Raw genomic sequence first — 27,278 nt, forward strand, 5'->3', positions numbered from 1 at the left:
CTAAGAACTGAACACTAAGTGAGTTACAGAAACATAGGTAATGTTAACAGCCCTTGTTGCACTGACATGTATTGGAAGTGTTAGTAATGCAAAATGATTTGAGTTTTGAGAAGACAAAAACATAAATTTCCGGACAGTGCCATTTTGACAACCTCCTCATTCAAAGTGTTCTTAACAGAATAGCTTCCTTAGATACATTTTCCACTGTAAAGGGTGTCTCATCCTAGGATGTATATTCCACTCATTGTGCGACTAAACTGTCTGTAAACGGTGAAAAGTTTCCCTCTAAGCTAAGCTGAAGATGGTTTAAAAAAAAGAAATGTCACCAAGAGACCACATCTCCTCATAAAGAAAAGATGGTGCCTTGCACAAATGATGTTTTCACGTCTGGCTTTTAGGCTGTGACGAAAAGGATTCCATACATGGGGTTGAAAAGGAATAACAAATACATGTATTGAAATAATCTAACAAAAACATTTCACAACAATGAAGAGATGTGTTGTTTAGTGAAACAGCATTGAAGGGAGTGTGAGTCTGGTTTACATTGGCACTGAAAGCAACACTTAGCAGTCCATTACTTGCCTGTGGATGTGTCCCTTATCTGCCTGTTGTATTTGAGATCCTCCTGTTCCCTGTCTGACTGCACTCACTAAAATGTTTGTTGTAGCACTTAAGCCTGCACTGTACTATGCACTACTGCAGGGCAGGATGCAGCCTGCTTTGACTGGGGGTGCAGACACAGAGGAGGTTTAGTTAAGGGAGAAGCTAATATTGTGAATATATAGCCAGGAAACTGGTTTAGATAAGGGAGGGGGTTCATGTTGACTTTTTACAATCACTGTGGGTTGACTGACCGCAGGTACTGTGGCTACATAGATCTCATTCCAGTGCTGCTGAATCAGTGTAACGGTTGTAGGGAGGACCCCGGTGCACACACAGGGCAGACAGACTAAGGCTGGGGCCCGGCTGTGGGCAGGACGGCACCCCCCTCCTGAGGGGCCGCTCCAGGCGACCTAACCCCAACCCCCGTGGGGCAGGTCCGGGGGGCACCGGGAGGCAGGACGGACCAAGGCGGCAGTCGACCCCCTGGCGGACATGATATGTATCTATCAGTTCTTCTCCCCAGTTGCTGATCTGCTGTGGTGGATCAAGGGCTGGGATACTTTGTCTACACAAAGACTCTCTCTCTGGCTCCCTGATGCTCTCAGTATCATGGATGAGTCTATGGGATGTCCTGTGACACCTGGCGTTCAGGCTCATTCCACCAGAGGAGGGGAGACGTTGGTAGCCATCCTCCATGGTGAGGGAGTGGAGGAGATCTGTAAGACACTACGGCCCTCCCTTTCTAACCCTAACCCTGTCTGAGACTGCTGTTACTGTACACATATACATGTGACCTCCAGCACACAACCATGACAACATGGCTCTCATTGCAAGAGACAACAATTTAGATATAACTGGTCATGTGGTCATGAAGACTCTTGGTTGTAACTGGGCAGAGAGACCAGGAGTAATCAATCCTGTTAATCATTGTCTACAGTACAGATATCTACTGGAATGCGTTTTATTACAGAACATGTGACAGCAGAGAGAGCAGTTTCAGAGAAGGCAGTAAAGCTGCTTTAGATCAGATTACACTGTTCAAGTTTCTTGAGTGTGTTGAATAACTGAATATGATATAATCCCATGTTAAATAGTCCATTGCAGAGTTAGTCTTGGTGATGTTGGTGACACACAACTGCCTTTCTCTCTCATTACAGTTTTCAGGGTTTTGAGGGTTAAATGTTTCCTATATGTAAGAGTATATCTTTTTGCAGGGGTTTGTTGTAGGGGGGTTCATGTTCATGTGTTCATCTAGTATATAACCAGCTCTCTCACTAGGTTATCATTAAACAGCTGCTTTTATCAATGCCAACAACCAGTACAGGGGGAGATTTGAACTTGTCTTGCTGTAGAGTTCTCTGTGTCTGTGGAAACTCCCTCTTCCTCTGCATACTGCTGCATATGAAGTCATAAACCATGAGAGGCTGTGTGGTATATTACACATGTACCATGAGAGGGTGTGTGGTATATTACACATGTACCATGAGAGGGTGTGTGGTATATTACACATGTACCATGAGAGGGTGTGTGGTATATTACACATGTACCCTGGGCTTTTGTGGTCATAGACATGTGGCCCAGCACAGTCTTTTAAACTACTATACTGTCCTACTTTAATGTGGGATGTAGACTGAGTTATAGAAGATTGACGTGAACTTATTACCTTCCCTTGGTTGTGACCTATCAGCCCATCCTGATTCATGGTCCCTGTACCAGATCTGACCTATCAGCCTATCCTGATTCATGGTCCCTGTACCAGATCTGACCTATCAGCCTATCCTGATTCATGGTCCCTGTACCAGATCAGCCTATCAGCCTATCCTGATTCATGGTCCCTGTACCAGATCTGACCTATCAGTCTATCCTGATTCATGGTCCCTGTACCAGATCTCTGTCTTAGTGGCCTCTTGAGGTCCCCAGTGTCCATAGCAGCTGGAAACACAACAATGTTACTGTATATAGACCCTGTTAACAGAGGGTCTTTGTTTACAAAGGGTTTGGATTCATGAGGGTAAACCGACCTTTAGAAGTATTGTTGGAGTCAGAGCAGTGAGGTAGTATAACTGCTCCTGGATACAGAGGTAGATATAGTCATCCTTTATAGTACCCTCCAGGTCTGCCTTGTGGAGTGGGTGGTTGTGACTACAGTATATAAACCTGTGGAGGTTGTAACCTGCAGTATATATACATGTAGTGGTTGTAACCTACAGTATATGTATAGTAAAAAAATTGGCCGCGAGGGCTGGTGTTGTCATGGCACTGGATGCTATCCCTAGGCTGCCTGCACTCACAGCAGTCCCACTCTTTTTATCTATTATTTTACTGTACCCCCACTTTTAAAGTATATTTTCTCACAGCCCAACTCTCAGAGTACAGCCTGCAGGTTAATGATGACTCCCTGGACTCCCTGGACCCGCCCCTGACAGCGACAACTTGCCAACAAAAAATTAAACTGAGATAAAAATGGTTAACAGAAAGCGCAATGGCGGCGCTGAAAAGGCCAGAAAAAAAAAAAAAAAGAAAGCTCTAGAAACATTTTTCTTCAAATCAACAAATGAAGATGAGTAAGCTAACGTTAAGGTAGTTAGGAGCAGTGCAAGATGCTAGTGGCCATGCAAAAAAATGTCTGCAAACCAACGTATTATAGTATATAGTATATGTATTATACTTTTTCTTGTAGCTCTTCAGCAGCAGCAGCAGCCTCTAATCCTGTCCAGAATGGACAGGTAGGATTATCATTGAGTAAATATGAGAGAACAGTGCACTATTGAAGACTAATATTCTGAGGTTTTAACTACATTATTTTAATATAGTGAGTCGTGAACTAAAGTGGGCCGGTCTAAGGCATGAAACTCCAGGACAGAAAATGAGTCCCACTCCGACCCTGAGGTGTGGTAAGGTGGTAACCTACAGTATATATCCATGTGGAGGTTGTAACCTACAGTATATATACATGTGGAGGTTGTAACCTGCAGTATATATCCATGTGGAGGTTGTAACCTGCAGTATATATCCATGTGGAGGTTGTAACCTACAGTATATATCCATGTGGAGGTTGTAACCTACAGTATATATCCATGTGGAGGTTGTAACCTACAGTATATATACATGTGGAGGTTGTAACCTGCAGTATATATCCATGTGGAGGTTGTAACCTGCAGTATATACATGTGGAGGTTGTAACCTGCAGTATATATACATGTGGAGGTTGTAAACTACAGTATATACACATGTGGAGTTTGAGGAGTCAGGTGGCTGAACGGTGAGGGAATTGGGCTAGTAATCTGAAGTTTGCCAGATCGATTCCCGGCCGAGCCAAATGACGTTGTGTCCTTGGGCATGGCACTTCACCCTACTTGCCTTACTGTAAGTAAGTACAGGGACTTACTTACTGTAAGTCGCTCTGGATAAGAGCGTCTGCTAAATATGTAAATGTAACCTGCAGTTACATATATACCTGCAGTATATATGCAGTATATATACATTGGAGGTTGTATACTTTAAGGAGCTTCCTGTATCAATGGCTTTGCAGCAAACAGGGTGTCCAGAGACAAGTTACTGGTCTCTCTACTCACTGAGCAGCCCAGTCTCTCTGGGGAAACATCACGTTTCTGACAGATGCATGTCTGCACATGATGTCACTGAGGGACTCAAAAGGCCTTAATACTGGATTAAAAAAGATCCATGTACCAACATTGTAATCTGTGTTTTAGAATATACTAAGCAACCAACAAAACATTACTGTGTTTCAGGGCACTGCCTCTAAAATGAGTCTCTCAGGGGAGAGAGAGGAGGGGGGTACTGCCTCTAAAATGAGTCTCTCTGGGCAACATGACATGAAAACCAAAGCTAAGAGGTAAGATGAGAATCCATAACGGTTCATGACTGTTCTCCAACTCAGAGCTCAGCAGTGATATTATGACATTATTATTAGTCAGAATAAATCAGAATCAGAAGCATCTTTATTGGCCAAGTACATTTCCACATACAATGATTTTTTTCTGGGTTTAATTGCTCTCAATGTACTTAAACTGAAAAATATGCATGCAACAGTTTAGAATAAAATAAATAAATATAACCGAGAGTGAGGTCATGCCAGGAAATATCAAACTGAGGCTGGAATGTATCGCGAGGTCGATACAGCAAAGCCGAGGTTTGATATTTTCCAGCATGACCGAACGGTCGAGGTTAGTAAGTAGTTTATTATATGGCATTTTTAGCTTCTTTTCATTTTGTAAACAAAAATAAAGGGTACCTCTAGGCTCATTGTAGCTAGCTCTCAAGTCTTCTCACGGTGTGTTTCATGCGTTGCCTAGCAACTCATTACTTTTGATAGAAAGCGGACAACATGGTTCTGCTGAAATGGCTTTAATTTCAACACAAAATAACAACAAGTGATTCAAAGAGTCTTGTCTTCATCCTCACTTTCGATGACAAATTTTTTCAGCATCATCTGGATAAAACTCAGCAGCTGACTTGTCGCTCATTTTGAAGCTGACGTCAGAGGGCAATACGGATCCGTATTGACCGGCGAGGAGGGCAATACGCGGCTTGCATGACTACCCATTAGCCAATCAGAACGCTCGTTCCATCGTTGCCATATAATAATAAAATATAATAGTTTGTCAACTGTTCATTAGAGTGACGGCAAGGGGGAAAAAACTGTTCCTGTGTCTGGTGGTTTTGGTGTGCAGAGATCTGTAGCGCCTGCCAGAGGAGACTGAGACTGAAGGTCTGTCTCTGTTGTGTTGAAGCTCAATCCAGCAGGAGAGACCAGCCTCACTTGTACCCAGCTGTGTGTCCATGAAGAGTGACTGGTCTATGGGTCTACCTTTCAATTTCAGTAATGGAGGAGGACCTTCTAATGAGGAAGGGTATGTACTGACCTCTGCTGGTGTTCAATGTTATGTGATGAAGGTGACATGGTGTGAAGAAGTCATCTGTACTGTATTTTTTTAAGTGAAACAAAGTTTAAAGTAATATTCATAATCTAAAATCCCAATGTAGCCCTTTGCTTTATGCATGTAAAATCTCTACTAAAACACAGGGTTAGAGCTGCTGACTGTAGATACTAAAGTATCCCTCATCACATCCCTGCCTGTCTGACTCTCATTCATTTGAAGATCCAGGGGGGAATGTCAGATTTTAATGGGTTTAATGGTAATAGATGTTTGTCAATATTTGTTGGTTATGATATTTAAGGTGATTTTGAGTAAAAAGGTACAGTACACAATGGTAACTTACAGACCATGTGGTAATTGTTTGTAGTGAGAGAAACAGAGTAACAACAGGTCTGATCATTTTAGCAACCCATATTGGCAGAAAGTATGGATATATCTGTGGTGTCTACTTTAGTGATTTATGTTTGTAAGACACTTTGTTGTGTTTGTTGACAGGATGAGACAGCAGAGACCAGCCTCACCTGTACCCAGCTGTGTGTCCATGAAGAGTGACAAGTCCATGGAACCACCTTTTAATTTCAGTGTGGAAGGACAACCATCTAATGAGGAAGGGTATGTACTGACCTCTGCTTGCAGTCAATGTAAATCATTTGTATTTGTCACCTTAACATACACTATAATGTACATTGTCACCATTATATGCAACACAATCACAACAAACTACCCTGAAACAAATGCAATTAACTAACTAATTTGCTGACAATAACACTGACACAGACAGCATGAGAGTCAAAGCTCTGCAGGTACCAGGCCTGGTATGAGCACAGACCGGGCGGGGCTCAGCCCACTTAGACTGGTTGAGACCAGAAGGTCTTAAACTCCTGGGTGGAGGAGTGCTGCAGTGTCTAAAGCAGGCTGCTAGCAAACATGCAGCCCTGTGTGAGGTGGACCCTGATGTCATTCTTCAGTGTCTGGTTGAAACACACTGTGGTGAAAATTCTGAGAATCAGTTGTAATAAAATTGTATATGTCTCATACATATTTATTAACGAACAAACAATTGAACACAGAAACAACCATGTTTAACACACAAACATTAATTGTTCTGTGTTTAATACACAGAACAATCTGCAGATCGGCTCAAACACGGAGAGGGTCTAAAGTCATCACCTGTCTCCTGCATTTCATTCATCAGACAATAACACTAAACCATCTGGCCACGAAACATACGATCAGAGTCCACGTGCATCTAAAAGCACTAAAATACCTCAACAGATTCTGATGCCCAACACATCTTCAGCTGCAACATTTAAAGGAGCGCCATGGAATTTGTCCGACATTTACATTTATTAATTTAGCAGACGCTTTTATCCAAAGCGACTTCCAAGAGAGAGCCTTACAAAACTGCATACGTCACTGATCATAACAACGAGATAGCCCCAAAACATTGCGAGTAGCCAAACATGAAGCATACATTGTGAAAAGCAAAGAAGTGAAAATGGGAAGAACCATGAGAGCATGTTCTTGCATAAGAACTACATATGGACTACATCCGACAACATCAAGTCTCTACTCCAGCCTTAGACCCCCACCCTCCACCTACGGTCTTCTTCTGACAACCGTCTGGTGGTCCCACCGCTCAAGAGCGCCTGGGGCCTGTACTACGAATCAAGATCAACATGTTCTGGATTACTTTCAGTTATCCGGCTACGTGAAGCCTAACAATCGCAATCACGATAAGCGGTACTACGACAGCGGTTATCAATTCTCTAACTCAACCCAGATCTTTCCAATCTAGAGACGTGCGCGTTCACATAAAGGAGCGGTGTTTGCACCGTATGTCCAATCGCAAACATGGACGAAACAAGAGCCGCATATTTCACGCAGGAGGAGCAGACAATAATCTTACAAACTTTGTCTACTCCTCCTGCGTGAAATATTGTAATACAAGCATATCAGGAATACAGACATATAATACAGGCAAAATTCAACAAAGTCGCTTCTGCCAAGCTGGCAGAAAATAGCAGACACTAAATGCGTAAGCTACATGACTTTTTGAAAATGTGACCATAATTACACGTGTGCATTCCACAACGTTAAAGTTGTGTTGCTGTGGGGGGGGGGGGGGGGTGCTGTTCCACAGGACTTCACTTCTGCCGAGGAGCCTCGCCAGCTATCAGGGTCACCCCATGATGGAAGGAGTGGAAAGGGGCATTTCTTCAGACCCTGGTGGCAGCAGGTTGGAAGCCCAGGCATATGTATGTTTCAAGTAATCAAGTAATGTGACCATGTTCATTCAACAATTATTCATGAATATTGTTGGAGTGAAATGTATTACTGTTCTCTGCAGTGACAGGAAATACAGTGGTGTTGCTGCCACCACCCACTGTCGTCCCACTGTGCCACACAGAGGTAACAGTGAAACTAATAGTCATACGCTAGTATGTATGCCATATGTGGTTGCTGAATATTGATCAAATATACCATTTACTTTCTCAAGTGGAAGTCCTAGATGATCAAGAAACTGTGTCTGCCTGCTCATTTTGGGGGTACACTTTTGAGTATTATTTACTACGTGCAACACAGATGGTGAGAGTGTGTGAACGTGTGGCTGTGATTGAAGTGTCTGTAATGACTTACTAATGGTGGTGGTCTCAACATAAGACACAAGTCCCAAGTCCCAAGACAAAGACACAAGGTATAAGCAATTAACCTTGAAACACAGTAGTCAAATGGACACCTTCAACTTTGTCCAAGAATAAAGAATAAAGCATTTTGTAAAATATGTCTGAATTAAACATTCTTTGTTTGGCACAATGATGAAACCTAGCATTTAAACAAAAAATCTGTATTTTGGTATGAAATATTCAACACACTCAACAAACTGTGATGATAAACTGAGTCAAACATAATGGCTAAATAAGTAATAGTAAGTAAATGTAAATGTAAGTAATAAGTAAGTACATGACTAACCCTAACCCAAATCAACGTATAGGCCTATTCACCACTCACGAGTCTAGCATTGGCCACTACTGCGAAATACAACAGCAACGCAATTCCAAAGGAATAAAAATGATGAAGGAAGAAAGAACAAATGTCAAATAACTGTCAAATAACTTGCTAGATAACCCAATTCAGAGAACAGTAACATGGCCCAAAACGCTATAACTACAGTTGTTGCTAGCTGTAAAGCCAGGCTATAGCTGTAGGCTAGCTTGTAAAAAGTCCCCTCATACAAACTGTATAGTTTTGCAATCGAAATTCGCACTAATTCTACAATTCAAAATTCTAGTGAAATTCACCTAGTTGTTGTTGTCGTCTGTTAGCCAAATACTGGATATTTACCATCCATAAAAATGTGCCACTGCCAAATGATTTTGCACTCCTAACTCAGTCATTGACGTTGCACCAGTATAGGTTTAGGGAAAACATGACGTGGATTCAGGACAAATAGGTTTCGTTATTTACCGAAACCTATTTGATATTTTCTGAGCTGCAGAAAGACCTAATAGCAGACACATCGATATTGCCCGCATAATCATACTGTAGGCCTATGATCATACAGTATGATCAAATATTGGGGGGGACGTGTCCCATAATCATACAGTATGATCAAATATTGGGGGGGACGTGTCCCATAATCATACAGGGTGTTATAACGTTAATATTCATAAACTGGTTTCCACAAAGAACTCATTTCAGGCACAAGCTTTTGAAATGTTATGACCATGTTAACAGTAAAAAAAAAACACAATTGTTCACTTTTTAGACATTAATTTTGTGATTAGAAATTCATTGGTTATTCTTTCTTAATTGGTTATAGTTCACAAGTAGTTCTCAATTAAGATATATTTATTTAGTAATAATCAAATACCCACCAAGGAACTACCTTTGTACTAAATTCGCTATTACTTACTGCTTAGTTAATCTTGGTTCCGTCTTAGTTAATAGTATTACATTCAGTGTCAATGTAGAACTACCTATTACTTCCTGCATAGCTACTCATTAACAACGGACCATTATTCTAAAGTGTTGCCTGCTTCTTTTACCTTCAAATTCGTTCAACCCAGACTACAGCAACTGGTTTTCTGCTAAATGTTCACATTTTCCTGCATTTCATCTTTCTGAAATGTTCCCCTTTTTGTTTTGCATTTTTCTTCTTCTTTTCTTCTGTTTTACATTTAGTCATTTTTACATTTAGTTTTCTGCCTTAATCTTGCTCCAGGTCCTTTCAAAATACCTTTCACAGCAGTATCTTCCAACTGCCAGTACTTTAGCATTTTTTTTCTATTTTCTGTACTTTTCTGCCTTCATCTTGCTGCAGGTCCTTTCTAACATACATTTCAGGCCTTTTAAAACTCCAGCAAAAAAAAATCTGCAAAATTTTCACATTTTTATGCATTATTTCTCTTTCAGATTGTTTTCACTTTTTGTTTAGCATTTTTCCTCTACTTTCTGTAGTTTTATGCCTTCGTCCAACTCCAGCCCCTATTTAAAAGACCTTTCGGGCGCTTTGAACCTTCAGCTTATAACAAAAAAAATAATAATCACAATTCAGGTTTTCAGCATTCTCACTGTTGTTTTGCAGGAACAGCATTTTCTAGTTGGGGTGTGTTGCCTTTGGCGAGCACAAAACATTGTTATCTCACATATATATTCATTTCTTTCTTTTATTTCCAAAGGATCAGTCAATATTTGGACTACATAGACAACGCCTGTGTCAAAATGTTCGTCTTGGTCTCGATTGCGTTGCTTTTATTGGGATTTACGTTCTGTTCCACAGTTTAGGAGGTTACAACGTTTTTGTGGTGACAATGTGCCTTTAGTCGACAAAGGGTAATCTGTGCTAGCTACGTCACCACATGTTAGCAACAACGTATGGATACAACGTGATAGAGACGTTCTAGGTCACAAATTGGAGCTTGGCTTACGAGTGAAAAATACCACCCCCAAAAATTCACAGAAATTGTACCCTTTCTAGTTACAAATTATTTTACTCGGTGTGAAATATTTTACTGTTGCTTGCTTTTCTACAGGTACACTCTAGCACTTTTTGAGGTTGTTTAATTGTAACTTGTTTAACTACATGCTCTTAAGGCGGGCTCAGTGGTGGGGCAGTGCCTGGACTCACTGGGGACTGTGGTGGAGATAAGGATGCGGGGCAAGCTCTTGGCCATCATGGGCAATGTCAATCACCCCCTCCACCATGTCCTGGCAGGACAGTCCAGCAGCCTCCGTAGCGGGCGGCTCAACACCCTACGTTCTCGGACTGAGCGTCTTAGGAGGTCCTTTGTCCCAGCTGTCATAAAACTATATGATTCCACACTGTTTTCCACTATACATATTATCTACACTGTACATAACCTTATTGTATTGTATTGTCTGTTTGTATTGTATCGTGTTGTCTGTACATATTGTCTGTAATTATTGTTAATATGAGAGCTGTGAGAGATACCTGAATTTCCTCACGGGATTAATAAAGTATCTATCTAGCTATCATGCATCTCTTATGGTTCTTCCCTTTGGCACTTTTTTGTTTTTTCACAATGTATGCTTCATGTTTTGGCTACCCGCAATGTTGTTGTTATGATCAGTGACCTATGCACTTTTGTAAAGCTCTCTCTTGAAAGTCGCTTTGGATAAAGTCCTCTGTTAAATGAATAAATGTAAATGTATGGTTTAAGGAAATTATTGATTACTCAGACAGCTAGTAAACAGGAAACCCCCTCATGGAAAGGAACTAATCAGTGCCATCTAGTGGTATAGAAGATAGTTTACTCTGTGTCACCCTTAAACAGTGTGTCTGTGTGTATGCAGGAATGGAGACAATTCCGTTTTTTGGTCTTAGATATTTAGCCCATGTGGTTCATGTGTTTAAGTAATGTCATCTCTTGTCCACAGAGATCAACAGAAGTCAGACCAGAGTCACCATGACGACTTGTCTTCTATATTCACAGTGAGTTTTGTGTTCATTTAAAGTACAAACAAGACATAATCATTTTAATCCGATTGTACTACTGTGTACAGAGTTCCTGGTTCCTCTGATATCTTCCCTCTCTGTTTCAGGTGCTTGAGGAGACTGTCATCAGGTTTGTGAAGGAAGAACTGAAGAGGATGAAGAGGATTCTGAGTCCAGATTTCCCAGAAGGCTTAGAGAGGCAGAGGGAGTACCAGGAAGTGGTGGACCCTGAATATCAGAAGCAGGAGAGCAGTGCCAGAGAGGGAGCTCTGAAGATCACACTGCACGTCCTGAGGAACATGAACCAGAAGGAGCTGGCTGACACTCTGGAGAAAAGTAAGAGACTCCATATTTAGTCTTAGTTGACTGACTGATGGTTTATGATGAAGATACAGGTTTAGAGAATCAGAGTAACTTTCAACTGGCAAAGTGCAATGATGGAAAATACATGTTTATGTATAAGCCATCAATGTCTGCCATATTTAGAATAGGAAAAACTATTCTGAACTGTTAAGTAACTTTCTCTTGCAAACTAAAGCCCTGTTAAGAATAACATCTGTGTTTGGCCTTTCAGGAGAGGTTTTTCGTCATAGACTCTCACGTAAACTCAAATCTAAACTGAAGAAGAAGTTTCAGACTGTCTTTGAGGTCATAGCTCAACAAGGAAACCCAACTCTTCTCAATAAAATCTACACAGACGTCTACATCACAGAGGGTGAGATTGCAGAGTTAAATAAAGAACATGAGGTGAGACAGATTGAGACAGCATGCAGGAAATCAGCAAGACCAGAGACAGCCATCACATGCAACAACATCTTTAAACCCTCAGCTGGACGAGACGCACCTATCAGAATTGTTCTGACAACAGGAGTTGCAGGCATCGGAAAAACTGTCTCTGTGCAGAAGTTCATCATGGACTGGGCTGAGGGACTAGCCAATCAGGAAATCCACTTCATCTTTCCTCTGCCGTTTCGAGAGCTGAATCTGTTGGATGGAGAAGAGTTCAGTCTGATGGAACTTGTCCATCACTTCTTCTCAGAAACCAGACAATCAGGAATATCCAACTATGACAAGTACAACGTTCTGTTTGTCTTTGATGGTCTGGATGAGTGTCGACTGCCCTTAGCCTTCAAAAAGAACAAGAGCTGGTGTGATGTCACAGAGTCCACCTCAGTGGATGTGCTGCTGACCAACCTGATCAAAGGAAACCTGCTTCCCTCTGCTCTCATCTGGATCACCACTCGACCTGCAGCAGCCAATCAGATCCCTTCTGAGTGTGTTGACCTGGTGACAGAGGTACGAGGGTTCAATGATGCTCAGAAGGATGAGTACATCATGAAGAGATGCAGTGATTAGATCCTGGCCAGGAGAATCATCTCACACATCAAGGCATCAAGGACTCTCTACATCATGTGCCACATTCAGTCTTCTCCCTAATGTGTGTGACAGTCCTGGAGCACATGCTGAGATCAGAGAAGAAAGAGAAGATGCCCAAGACCCTGACTGAGATGTACATAACCTTCCTGGTGTTACAGACCAAACAGAAGAAGGTGAAGTATCATGGGAAAACTGAGACAGATCCACACTGGGATGAAGAGAGCATTAAGAGCATTCTGTCACTTGGAAAACTGGCCTTTCACCAGCTGTACAAAGGCAGCCTGATTTTCTATGAGAAAGACCTGACAGAGTGTGGCATTGATGTCCATGATGCCTCAGTGTACTCAGGAGTGTTCACACAGATCTTCAGACAGGATGGTAAAGTCTTCCAGGAGAAGGTGTTCTGCTTTGTCCATCTGAGCTTTCAGGAGTTTCTGGCTGCTGTGTTTGTGTTTCTCTCATTCATCAACAACAATGAGAATCTGGTGTCTCAGTCCACCTCAGACACATCTGACGTCCACCTCTACAAGACTGCTGTGGACAAGGCCTTGCAGAGTAAGAATGGACACCTGGACCTTTTCCTCCGCTTCCTCCTGGGCCTCTCAATGGAGTCCAATCAGACTCACTTACGAGGCCTACTGACTCATACAAGAAGCAACATACAGAGCCATGAGGAAACAGTCAAGTACATCAAGGAGAAGATCAGAAAGAATCACTCTCCAGAGAGATGCATGAATCTGTTCCACTGTCTGAATGAACTGAATGACCATTCTCTGGTGGAGGAGATCCAACACTACCTGAGCTCAGGAAGTCTCTCCAGTGAGGAGCTCTCATCTACACAGAGGTCAGGTCTTTTCTTTGTGTTGCTGACTTCAGAAGAAAAGATGGATGTGTTTGACCTGAAGATATACTCCAGATCAGAGGAAGGTCTTCTGAGGCTGCTGCCTGTGGTCAAAGACTCCAAAACTGCTCTGTATGTATAAAGTAATTTTAACAATTATATGATTTAGGACATATTGTGATGGGATATTTGATTATCGTATGATCCTATCGTATAAACTATGAGTCTGATGATGTGTCATGTTCTCCTTATGTCATGTAGGCTGAAGGACTGTAACCTCTCAGCACGGTGCTGTGAAGCGCTGGCCTCAACTCTCCCCTCCTCAGAGCTTACAGAGCTGGACTTGAGTTACAACAACCTGGGGGATTCAGGCATGAAGCTGCTCTCTGCTGGACTGGGGAATCCACTGTGCAAACTGGAGACAATGAGGTCTGTAATCACATTCACCAAGAGACAACCAATATTACACAACACACTGGTTGTACATTTGTGGTCTATTAAAGGTAGAATATTCCGAGCAGTCAAGGTTTGTTGTCCACAAGTCATTCAGATACAAGGCAGCAGGCAGGCTCAGAGTCAGGGCAGGCAGGAGGTCAGGACCAGGAGAACTAAGAGGCAGAAAAAGTAATCATGTTCAACAAGAAACAATAATAAAGTTGTATGGTTGATTTTAGACAATATTCAGCTCCGGAAAAAATTAAGAGACCACTGCTTTTTTTCTTTCTTTAAAAAAAGTGAGGACCAGAAGGGTAATGTTTGCAGTGGCCTCTTACATTTTACACTTATGTACCTCACTCATTGTCCTTCTCAACATTTTTAAAAGGGAAAGAAAAAGGTGCAGTTTTTTTTTTTTTTTTTTTAAGGAGAGAAGCTCTATATTGAGAACACCTTGTCCACCTGATGTTGCCACAACACCCATGGAAAATGATCAGACTGATATTCTTTATTTCTACTTCTAGAGGGTAGTAGTGTTTGTGATCCCTCCCTAATGATAATCTTCTACAGACTGTCAGGCTGTCACATCACAGAGGAAGGCTGTGCTTCTCTGGGATCAGTGCTGAAGTCAAACTCCTTCCTGAGACAACTAGATCTAAGTAACAATGATCTGAAGGATGCCGGCATGAAGCTGCTCTCTGCTGGACTGGGGAACCCACTCTGCAAACTGGAGACACTGAGGTATGTATTTATGTTCTACAAATTGTGGAATTGGGAATTGGGATCTGATTTGCTCAGAAAGTGCAATGGAAGAATTCTAGTGGCACTGTGTGGATCTGAATAGTCAAGATGGCGGTTTCAATACAACTTATTTAGTTTGTACAAATTAAGAATTCAATATTAGCGGTGTCTGTGATCGGTCAGCACTACTCAGTGACAGTTTGACTCCACATCAAGTGTCCCACAGTTCTTTGATGTCCCAGCTCCCTCTCTAAATGAGGAGATGGTTAATTATACACAAACAGGACACAGGACACAATCTCCTTGGCCAAAAGGTTAGGTCAGCTCGCTCAACTGAGATAACAATCTCCCCCAACCCCCAGACCTAACTAAGACCCTCTGGCTCTTAGTTAGGTATCATAAAACAATACCATAAATGCCTTAAGACAATCTTAGTGTCCATTCTACAGAGTAAACCACACCACAGAGCCTCAGTTTCTTACATTTGTCTGTCTGTAACAAAGGAACTTACTTTTTACCGCTTAAAGAAACGTAGATATTGTAACTCAAAAACTGCCATAACAGAAAGACACTAGACAGTCTAGAACAAAAGATTCACTGATGGCCTACATTTCACATTATATGATTTAGAAATACCTCAGGAAGACCACATGATTTCTTAGTTTTCGTTAGACAGGATTGTTTTCTGGAATATTCCACAGGTACAATCCAGCACAGTGAAATCAGCTTTTCAGGCAGGTTAATATTTCACATTGGTTAATGGCTACTGTTTCATTGTGTTCAAGTCAAATGTTATTTTTACAGCCCTTTTTACAAGCAATGTCACAAAAGACTTCACACACGGCCATAAAACTGCACCTAAACCAACCTAAACCCTCATGAAAGACAAGGACAAACTCTCAGGAAAACTCATAGTTAAAACTAGGGCTGTCAAAGTTAACGCGTTAATAACACGGGAGAAAAAAGTAGGATTAGAGAATGCAAAGGTACAAATAAGTTAAAATAACTGTAAGGGCGAGATCCCTACTGGTTAACTATAATCTAGTGTAGCAGGTCAGTCGTAAGACTAACTAACTAAAAATAACAATACGGGTTTTTGATGGAACCCTAAACACCAAGACAGTGCCAGCCTTCTTGTTTGAAACATGAAGTCTGTTCCAAAGGAGAGAAGCTCTATATGAGAACACCATGTCCACCTGTTTTCAGCTTGAAACAGTTACTCGCCACAACACCCATGGTAAATAATCAGACTGATATTTTTTATTTATACCTCTAGAGGGAAGAATTGTTTGTGATCCCTCCCTAATGATAACCTTCTACAGGCTGTCAGGCTGTCACATCACAGAGGAAGGCTGTGCTTCTCTGAGCTCAGCTCTGAAGTCAACCTCCTTCTTGAGACAACTAGATCTAAGTAACAATGATCTGAAGGATGCCGGCATGAAGCTGCTCTCTGCTGGACTGGGGAACCCACTCTGCAAACTGGAGACACTGAGGTATGTATTTATGTTCTACATGAGCCATTAGTAAATTTATAATCGCACATGTATTTGTGTGGATGATTTATACAACAGAGTTGAGTCTCAAGTTGGGTATAAACTTCATGCCAAGAATGAGATATGCCTTCTAGTCAGTGCCGGTCCTTCCTGTAGGCGACATAGGCAGACGCCTAGGGCGGCATGAAGAGGGAGGAGGCAATTTCCGAAGTGCAGCCATTTAAGTGAACCCTCCCGCTGTCCTTGAGTCTCAAACACACTACCAGCAGGGGGGGGGGGGGGGGGGGGGGGGGGGGGTTGAAGGTGAACCTTGCCGAGGGCACTAAATGTGCTAGGACCGGCACTGCTTCTACTCTAGTCATCAGTTTGATAAGAAACAGGCAGATTTGCTGCATCTGTAACACTCAAATATACCGTACATAATGATTGGCATATATTGTATTTAATGTTTGTTTATTTTACACAGAATGAACATTTTTATGCAACTGTTTCTGAATGTGCAACATGATCTTTGGGTCACTCTCTTTGGGTACTCTTAACAATCTGTATGCCATTGCCCAAAGGGTGATAAAAAAGGGTAATAAAATACAGCTTTATTAAATTTTAAACCTATTTCGCATGACAACGCAACCTGTCGGTCGTCAAACTTTGTGAACATCTGGGGGTTCCCTCTTCACAGTGGAAAAATATTGACTTTAATCTGTGAACACCACAGGTTAACCTAAATCGGAAGCACACAATCTCAATTTCCCATTTTGTATGTGTGTGTCTGTGGTTGTTGTGATGTATTCTCTATTGTAACCTTTTACAAATGTTAGGGTCACTAGGTAAAGTAAGTTGAAAAAAATCACTATTTGAGGGTTTTCTCTGCTGTTAAATATAATAGCAGTCCTGTTTGACCCTGAAGACAACACAAGGGTTAAGATATACTACTCATCATATTATTGTACATTTACCTGGACAGTGAGTTTAGCATCTGGCGGCTATTGTTGGTTGACGCCTCTTCCACTACATGAAGGGTTTCAAATTAGGAATGGCAAGAAAAGTCCGCTTGATGTATAATACTACTGTATATACTGTATATATGTATGGAACTGGCTATTCACATTTATTCTGACATACTTTACTTTGTAGGATGGTAACTTGCTCAGTTGTGCATATATGTCAGGTTTTTTACAGCAAATGGTTCAGAGAGGAGCTGCTAGGCCTACTGCCGTTAGAAGGACACACAACTGGCGATATAGTCTTTGGGAAAAAAATGTTTAAGACATGGTCTGGATATGAAGCGTGTGTGCATTCTTGTGACAGATGGGGCTCCATCCATGACAGGGAAAGTGAATGGTTTGGCAGCACGTTGGTCCGCTGTTACACTTCAGTTCACACCTCAGGTGTTGTGCGCAAAACTAAGCAGGGCTCTCAAAACGGCAATGGACAGGGTGTTATGGAAGAATTCGAGTGGCACTGTGTAGATCTGAATAGTCAAGGGATATGGTTTTAATACAATTTATTAAGACTATACAATTCCATATGATTAAACAAAGCTTTGTTGATCCGTCTCTACGAAGGGGTGCTATTCACACAGATTGTTCGTAGGAGTGATAGAGACTATCACACATGCTCAACCTTATATAAACTTTAGATCAATGGCATTCTGTAAGATCAATCAATCAATTTAGCAAACTCTGTGATTGGCTCACTCAACTCAGTGACAGTTTAAAACAATACCAAGTGTCTCAAAGTTCTTTGATGTGGCATTTCTCTGCAGGGCAGTAGATAATAAAGCCACAGGGGTTGACCAGTCACATGGTCAACCGTCCTTTGTGTGACCATCTTCAAACAAGAACTTAATTAACATCACCTATGATACAGGAAGAGTCAGGGCAGCTTGATCCATTTATCTATCTCATCAAAGGTGACAACAACAATACAACCAAACCCACATTGTCCTTAGACCAACTGTCTCTTCCCCCCAGGTGACAATAACTCTTTCAGGTCACCCAGACTTCCTGTCTCTTACCAATGAACATAGAAGATCATAGATTTCATACACATACATAATTTTTACAACACAGGGTGATTCTGTTTATTTAGCTCTTTTATTGTTTTTGTATGCACTTTTTGCTGTGCATACTGACCAAAGTAAAAAAAAAAGCGCATAAACCTTACATGTTTTTCAATAAATTTGTTTGTGTTGGTTTTAAAATGTGTGATTACGAGCAGCTTCGCCACTGAAATGACTGGCCCAGCTAACCGACTGGCCCAACTAAATTTGTAATTGAATGGTCTATTGCAGTGGTTCTCAAACTTTTTAGACCCCGTACCACCTCAGAAAATACTTGACTCTCCAAGTACCACCATTATGACCAACATTAATATACAGTAGCGTATACCTTTTTGGGGTCCAGACAAACTTTTTTTACTAGGATTACAGTAGCCCCTGACTTATTTTTTTTGGAGCGCAAGCAGAACATTTTGGGGTACACCTTATATCGATCTGCAATGCAATTATTAATGTAGAGAGGGTACAATTTCTGGGGAAATTGTGGTGTGTGCTTGCGTCGGTTGCATATGGGTCAGTTTTTTTACTGACATTTTTACAACTGATATACAGCGATGCACCACACAAACTTGAGTTTAAATACATTATTTAATGTGACATTACATACTGTACATGCAAGTCTTAGCTAAATAACTTAAATGTATGATACAGCGCTTTTCGAACAGTCCTCCTATACCACGACACGATACTTGTTGATTAGAACAGCACAACAACACAAATACAGGCAGGGATACAGTAGCTAACAACGCTAATGCTAAATAAGTATTTAGCTGCTCGGCTCCATGAGAAGGGCTTGTGAGACTGCTTACCAAAAGAACGAAGGGAAACTCAATAATTTGGCAGATTACATAAGATATGTTCGTAGGAACCTTGTGAAAAATAGCCTAAACTTTCCAAGACTTTTAGCTACGGTAAGCTACTAATGCTGAGGGCTCGCTGATAGCGCTGTACAAGGACGTCTTATCTATGCGTCGTTGCTACCGTGTGCTGACGTTGTGCACACCCAATAAATTCCAAATTTGTAGGTCACACATGCATGAGTGCTTGTAAACAATGCTTGCACTGTCTCAAAACTGGTCGCAAAATGCAACCATTTGGTCGGAGTCTGAAGCCCTACTCTATGAAGCTACACAGTTTGCGGAGCAACTATCGTGGATGTTTGCATGTGCCACTACCCAAGAACCGTCAGGTAGTAGCGCGAGCCAATATTTATTTTTGTTTCGAAACAATATTATAGGGAAGGCAGAACTTTTTAAAATCACATTTCAATTATATCATAGTTAAGGTATTTAAATATTTCTGATATTCCTCCGCGTACCACTAGAAGGGGGCACGCGTACCACAGTTTGAGAACCACTGGTCTAGTGCTAGCTCTGCCAGGCTAAGTGGAGAGGAGGAAGTGCTCCGCTGTACTGTCGCTGTTGTTTATTAGGTTGTCATGACTTTGTGAGTGATTAACTTCCTGTCACTGTTCAGTTGCTCATCCTCCTAATTGTGTTATTGTGATATTTCATAGAATTCTGAAGCAGCGGCGGCAATGATTCACCCTACATTAAGCTGTCATAGAACTCGGTTTAGAGAGAACTTATTAAAGGGAGAGGTCACGTGGCCGTGAACATTTCTTTCTGCAATGGTGGATAGATATGATCCATGTTCTATGTCTCGTACTGCTTAAGAATTTGTTGTGTTCATTCAAGTCAGGTTTGGGACTTGAATCCTAGTTTTTTTTTTGAGCGGGCTTTATGTAGCAAACATCCCGATGTTCCATAGAACTACTAGCACCAAACTGAACACAAACCTAACCTTCCTGAACTGGGGAGAAATGTCACTCTGTCTAATGAGGGGGAGGAGCAGCTATGACAGCACCTGCCAAATGAACCCCTCTGTGCTGACTCACTCTGGAGGCCCAGATGGATTCTGTCCCAACATTGATCCTCTTTCTACAGGCTGTCAGGCTGTCTGGTCACAAAGGCAGGCTGTGCTTCTCTGGCCTCAGCTCTGAGGTCCAACCCCTTCCACCTGAGGGAACTGGACCTGAGCTACAATCATCCAGGAGAAAAAGGATTGAAGCTGCTCTCAGCTGGACTGAAGGATCCACACTGCAGACTGGAGAAACTCAAGTAAGGAGATGTTTGTGTTTTTATATACCTCTTAATGTAATGTTGCTTAACACTGAATAGACATCTAAGTATGTTAATAGGCCTTGCATTTCATGATGATACAATTACAGACTGCATGGATTATTCAACCTACATTAATAAAGCATACCTGGTGATCAACTACAATTTATTGGGAACATCTGCATGTGTGTTGAGCTGTGGTACGACAATTATTGGTGAAACGACCCAAACCCCATCTCTGCAATCATAATGAATGAAGGCTGGTTTAAAGTTCTTCCTCCTGCCTCTATGTATTAATGCTCATGGGTAACCTTAATGGGTTCCATTCAGACCTTAACAATAATTATTTTACTGTTATATGTCAACAAGACATTATCACCTGGCTATACCCAACGTTTAGATCTGTTGTGGTATTTATGCAAATTAGCACATACTTAATTAGATTATGCACCGTTTGCCCATCCTAACAAACAATTTCAAAAAACGTGTAATACATTTGTTGTTTTTCTTGATGGAAGTAATCAACTCAGTAATTTTCATGGTGATATCTAAAGGTTAAAATCTTTACCCTATTCATGTGAGAAAAATAATGAAAAGGCGTAGGCTGTATTTGGGTCTTTTTCGAAACTTTCCCCAAATGGGATTCTTCAGGGCTTTTTTTTCCTTACTCGGGACATTTTGAGGATTCAAAATCAGTTGAGTTAGCTTCTTTTGCAATTTGTCCTACCTCATAAAATGACTTAAATAATGTCTTAAAACAATCATGTGTCTGGTAGGCCTAAGCAAAATATGCCCTACCTGTTTGAACTGTTTTCATATTTAATTTTCAGCTGCTTCCAAGTGTGTTTTGTGCCCATAGGATTGTTTCACCACTTGTTCAGCTGTAGTAAGACGTGTGGTTAAATGTCAAATAAATAGACTGCATTAAAATGTACTCATTGACCAATTGTCTGTCTTTTGCAGTAGCAGTTGTTGTTTATCTTTCAGAGAATGTTTTCATACTCGCCTGCACACATGAGAATGTCTAATTCCAGTGAATTAGAACTGAACTAACTCAGATCAGCTTTTCTGGAACCAATAACTTTGTGCTTCCCATCTCAGGGTTCATCAAGTCAAAGTTCAGGAATACAGAGGAATACATCTCAGATGATAAAGATAGAAATAATAGTCACTTAATAATAAGTCACTTAGCAACAGGTGAGGTGTCATTTCCTCATCATTCCTCTGCTTCTCCCTACAGTGTGGATCATGGTGGAGAGTGCAGGATCAAACCTGGTCTTAGGAAATGTGAGTAGTGACTGCTACTTGATTCGTACACAGGGTCATACAGGGACAATACCATTAGTGACTTTGACACTGTCAGAAATGGACACACGTATGTGCCCTCCCTTCACCCTCCCTTCTCTCTCCTCCTTCCCCTCCCTTCTCATCTTCCTTGTCCCTCTCTCCTCCACCCTCCCTTCTCCCCTCCCCTGTTCCCCTCCCCTGTTCTCCTCTTCTCTCCTCCCCTCCACCCCTCCTTTCATCTCCTCTCCTCCCTCATTCTTATCTTCCCTTCTCATCTCCCCTCCCCTCCTCCCCGCTTTTCCACTCCCTGCCTGCCTCCCTCCCTTCTTCTCTCTGCTCTGCTCTCCTGTCCTCTCTTCCTCCCAGTAGCTGCTGTGCGTTTCCCCTCCCTTCTCCCTCCCCTACACCCCACTATTCTCCTCTCACCTACCTTCATCTCTGATAGAATGTATTTCTGTCTGGAGGCAGGTAGGCTGAAAAGAGAGGCACGATACTGAATAAAGTTTTGACCTTGTTTATTAGGCCAAAACATGCCCTTAAACAGTACACATTCCAACATGAGCTTCTTTGTGCATCTTCCTGCATCTTCTCTCTCCAGAGTTTGCACAGAGCACATTCCCAGATCTATGTGTGTCCGTCCAGGGGCACACAACGCGACCTCGTGACCCCAGCGAGGGACAGCCTTACATATAGAAAATCTGCATATCAATCTCCTGTTCCCCTTTCCTCTCTCCTCTCTAACCTCTCCCCCTCCTCCCTCTCCTCCAACTCCACCCCCAGGGCTTGCAAAGAACTTGTCCAGTACCGTCCGGAAACGCAACATGAACCGTCCCAATAGAGTAGATAAGGGGGGTGGGGGGAGAGGAGGTCATGGGGGTGGGGGGAATGAAAGGGGGAGGGCAGGAAGAGGGAGACATTCTAATGTGAATGATGATGATCGGTAATATACTGTGTCTTGGTCTCCCCCATCAGATGCCTGTGAGCTCACACTGGACCCAAACACAGCATGGAGATACCTCTCTCTGTCTGAGGAGAACAGAAAGGTGACATGGAGGAGAGAGGAGCAGCCGTATCCTGATCACCCAGAGAGATTTGAGGACTGTTACCAAGTGCTGTGTAGAGAGGGTCTGTCTGGGCGCTTTTACTGGGAGGCAGAGTGGAGTGGAGGATGGAGGGTTTATATAGCAGTGACATATAAAGGAATCAGCAGGAGAGGATGGGGTGCTGACTGTGTGCTTGGATACAATAATAAGTCCTGGAGTCTGCAGTGTCATGGTAACAGTTACTTTGCCTGGCACAATAATAAGAGCACTGCCATACCTGACCCCCCCTCCAGCTCCCACAGAGTAGGAGTGTATCTGGACTGGCCGGCCGGCACTCTGTCCTTCTACACAGTCTCCTCTGACACACTGACCCACCTGCACACATTCCACAGCACATTCACTGAGCCCCTCTATCCTGGGTTCTGGGTTAATCCTGACTCCTCTGTGTCCCTCTGTCAGGTAGAATAGCCCACACACACTCTCACACACTGTGCTCACATAGATGTGATTGAAGATTGACCTGTATACAGTTGTAATTGATCCCAGAGTGTTTTTAAATATTGGTGTGTAGAATGTTTATTTTGTTTTCATTGTTGACAGACAACAATCCTGTCTTTGATCTAAGTTCCACTGAATGTAATTAATTAAATTGTGTCTTACTGACTAAATAAGGAGAAATAAAGATGTTTTATACAGGATTATAGAAGACATGCTGTGTGTTCGTTGGTGACCCAGTGGTTGTAGACACACACACACACACACAGACACACACACACACATGTACACACACAATGCAAACACTACATTTAGGACCAGTAATAGGACCTACCCACTTGAATATACACTGTGTGTCTAGTATTTCCCCTCTCCTCCCACCTCCTCTCTCCCCCCACCTCCTCTCCCCTGATATGACATTTTAGGTTGTGTAAAATTAATGTGTTTTAATGTGAATTCTAAGCTTCTGTGTTCATTATGAGGAGACACGTGCTAAGATAGTTGCTTACAGGAATGTTGGGGGTTACATTTTGTTAGAGAGAGAGATCCGGTCCTCCTTGCCTTTTCACATGCACTGTACAACCTTTCTCTCTCTCACTCTCACTCACTCTCCATCTCTCTCTCCATCTCTCCTCTCTCTTTCTCTCTCTCTCTCTCTCCTCTCTTTCTCTCTTTCTCTCTATCTCTCTCTCTCCCTCCCTCTCCTTGTTGTGTCTCCTCCTCTCCCTCCCTCTCCTCTCCTTGTTGTGTCTCCTCCCTCCCTCTCCTCTCCTTGTTGTCTCCTCCCTCCTCTCCCTCCCTCTCCTCTCCTTGTTGTCTCCTCCCTCCTCTCCCTCCCTCTCCTCTCCTTGTTGTGTCTCCTCCTCTCCCTCCCTCTCCTCTCCTTGTTGTGTCTCTGTCCTCCTCTCCCTCCCTCTCCTCTCCTTGTTGTGTCTCTGTCCTCCTCTCCCTCCTTCTCCTCTCCTTGGTGTGTCTCCTCCCTCCTCTCCCTCTCCTCTCCTTGTGTCTCTGTCCTCCTTCACTGCACTCTCACAGTGCGTCTGGATTTCCACTTTACAATCCTCATGACTCTCCTCCATGTGTCTTCTCTCCCCCTGCAGTGAGCACATTCTCCCTCCCCCTCTCTCTCCCCCCTTGTCTTTCCTTGCAGCAGTTGATCTCTCTCTCCCTCTTTCTGTACCTCTCTCTCTCCCTTTATAGTATGCCCCTGTAATCAAATAATATGTTTATCATTTAGTCTGTGATAAAGTCATGTTTAATATGTAATTTCTCATTGTATTTAGTTATAAAGGTCTGTTTATGCTAGTCACAGGAAAGTGTGCTTTTAGTTGTGGAATGTAGCTCCTGTTAAGACCACAAACCAGTTGATGGATGCAGGGAAGAGATGGTTAACCGGTGTGATCTCTGACCTTGGTGTAAACTGTGGAGACATGTTCAGTCTAAGAAAAAAACACATGTGAAGTTGATCGTCTGAGGAAGTTATCAGTTCTTTGTGGGGGTTTTGTTTTAAAATGTGTATCTGATCGATGAGGAGTTTGTCAGACTGGGAACAGACTGTTGGTTAGCACGCTCTGTTAGAGTTTGGTCCAATTCATCAATTGCAATATTATTTAATAAAGGCATTTCATACTTTTAATGAGTGATTTTGAATTTCTCTACAACATGGGTACATCAAGTATTGATGGATGTTGTGTCCGAGTGAGAAAATAGTTCATGTGATTTGAAAGATGTTGTCAATGAATGCATTTTGTGCCTAAGCAATGAAAACATGTCCACAGTTTAGCTCCATGTATGAATAGTTTTGAAAATGTGACCCAAGTATTGTAAAAGAGGTCCTAGCAATTGTAAAACTAAAGAACTGTAAGCAATCTGTCCATCTGTTGATTAGCTGTTGAGCTTCAACACAGCAATAGTCACATCACACAGCTGATGAGTGGACTTGATTTAAGGGTTAGAGGCTGAGCTAATGATACCTGATGAGAGAGGGGAGGGAAGGAGAGGAGGAGAACGCCGTCCTCTGTTGATCCATTAGGAGAGGATGAGGGCGAGAGAGAAGGACGAGTGGGACTGAGGATGACGAGCAAGAGGAGAGAGAGAGAGGAGGAGGGAAGGGGTAGGGAGAGGAGGAGGAGGAGAGAGAGAGTGGAGGGGAGGAGGGAGGGGGTAGGGGTGCCATGTCCCAGTCAGAGAGGGACAGGGCAAGAGAGGAGGAGAGTTCCCTGGACGACGGTTCATCAGGGGAGTTTAGGGGGTTTGAGTGATACTGGGAGGACGGGCCTGGGGGTGGGACCAGTGGTGGGGTGGGGGGCATAGGGGGGAGGGAGGGGGGGCTGGTGTGTTTGATACGTCCTCCTCTAGGGAGAATGGGGGCAGCATCAACATCCTGAGATGATTCCATACTGGGTAGTGGAGCGGAGGGTTGGAGTGGCACGGGGGCAGATTTCTGGGCATGGGAGCCAGGAGTAGGGTGGAGGTCTGGGGGAGGGAGTGGAGGACTGGGCTCTCAGTGGCCCCCACCCCCCGGTGCTTCTGCTCCGTGGACAAACTCCCCACCAAGGAGGAGAAGAGGTGGAAAGGGGGAGACGGGGGGGGGGAAGGGAAGGGGAGAGTGAGGGACAGAGGGGAACAGGAGTCCAGGGGGGGCCTTGTGCTCCTGCAGCCAGCACCCCCACAGCCTCCCTCCTGCGTCCTCCTCCACCCCCCCTCTCACAGGAGGAGCTGCTGCCCCCCAAGCCCCAGCCGGGTCAGGCCGAGTCAGGCAGCCAGTCCAGCCTCAGCCCTCCCCCTCTCTGGCCCCCGCAGCCTTTGTCCCAGCCCACCGTCTGCTCCCCCTCTCTCTCCCGGTCCCCATCCCTCCCCCCCTCCGGCCAGAGCCAAGCTCCAGTACCAGAGCCTGCGCTCCGTGCCCCAGTCCTGGAGGTTCAGTTCCCCCCGCTTGCCCCCCAAAGCCAAGAGCCTCCAGCCTGGAGAGGGAGGTACGACGGGGGGAGACGAGAGAGGGAGACACACGAGCCGTCAGCACCACCCACGACCTGGCAACAGGAAGTAAGGACCCCCACTCCTCTACTGAGACCACCGCCGCCCCGGAGACCGTATACCATGACCCGGGGGCCTGACTGACAACATGGTGTCTTTATGTTAAAGGTACTGTGTAATACATGACTGACAACATGTTGTCTTTATGTTACAGGTACTGTGTAATACATGACTGACAACATGTTGTCTTTATGTTACAGGTACTGTGTAATCCATGACTGACAACATGTTGCCTGTATGTTCCAGGTACTGCGTGCGTCAGTGGGGGCCCTGCAGCAGGGCTGGGTCTCTGCTCCTGGACCCAGCCTTGCTGCCCAGCCTCTCCTTGCAGCAGGGCTAGTCCCTGTCCTGGAGCTGCCAGGCCGCTCCAGCAGTACCTGGAGGGACACCAGCAGCCCTTCCTCTGTGTGATGCAGCAGGACCAGCAGCACGCCAGGCTACCCAGCTAGGACGGCCCAGCCCTGCAGCCACCACTGCCATGCCTATCCTGCAGCCCCCACTGCCATGCCTATCCTGCAGCCCCCCTCGCAAGGTGCCAAAGGGGTAGGATGTCTCACAAGTCGAATTATTACATACTGGGGAGGACTTGAAGATATGCCTCCATCTATTCTTATAGTAGCAGAGTTAACAGTGCCTGGTCTCTTCTCTTTGGGTCATTTACAGGTGTCTTGGTGTGCTCATCTCTCAGTGTTTAGGGCAGCTGAGACCCCTGACTTCCCAGGTGCTGCAGGTCAAGGTGATGAATGTCTTCAAGCCCTCCCTGAAGCCTGCAGCACCAGGTGATGAAGGTCATCAAGCCCTCCCTGAACCCTGCAGCACCAGGTGATGAAGGTCATCAAGCCTCCCTGAAGCCTGCAGCACCAGGTGATGAAGGTCATCAAGCCCTCC

The 27,278-nt window shown here is 43.5% G+C and overlaps 1 pseudogene across 1 annotated transcript; it reads left to right on the forward strand.

The window, feature by feature from the left end:
* Positions 1 to 7,644: 7,644 nt before the first annotated feature.
* Positions 7,645 to 24,281, forward strand: LOC146219449 (NACHT, LRR and PYD domains-containing protein 12-like; annotated as a pseudogene). The gene is made up of 11 exons (XR_014750981.1): positions 7,645 to 7,762; positions 7,855 to 7,916; positions 11,406 to 11,460; positions 11,571 to 11,799; positions 12,038 to 13,813; positions 13,943 to 14,110; positions 14,687 to 14,857; positions 16,180 to 16,350; positions 20,356 to 20,529; positions 21,770 to 21,816; positions 22,789 to 24,281. The product of XR_014750981.1 is annotated as an NACHT, LRR and PYD domains-containing protein 12-like (transcript).
* The last annotated feature ends 2,997 nt before the right edge of the window (positions 24,282 to 27,278 follow it).

Source organism: Hypomesus nipponensis, chromosome 28, assembly GCF_054491055.1.
Source record: "Hypomesus nipponensis isolate SF chromosome 28, ASM5449105v1, whole genome shotgun sequence".
NCBI lineage: Eukaryota > Metazoa > Chordata > Actinopteri > Osmeriformes > Osmeridae > Hypomesus > Hypomesus nipponensis.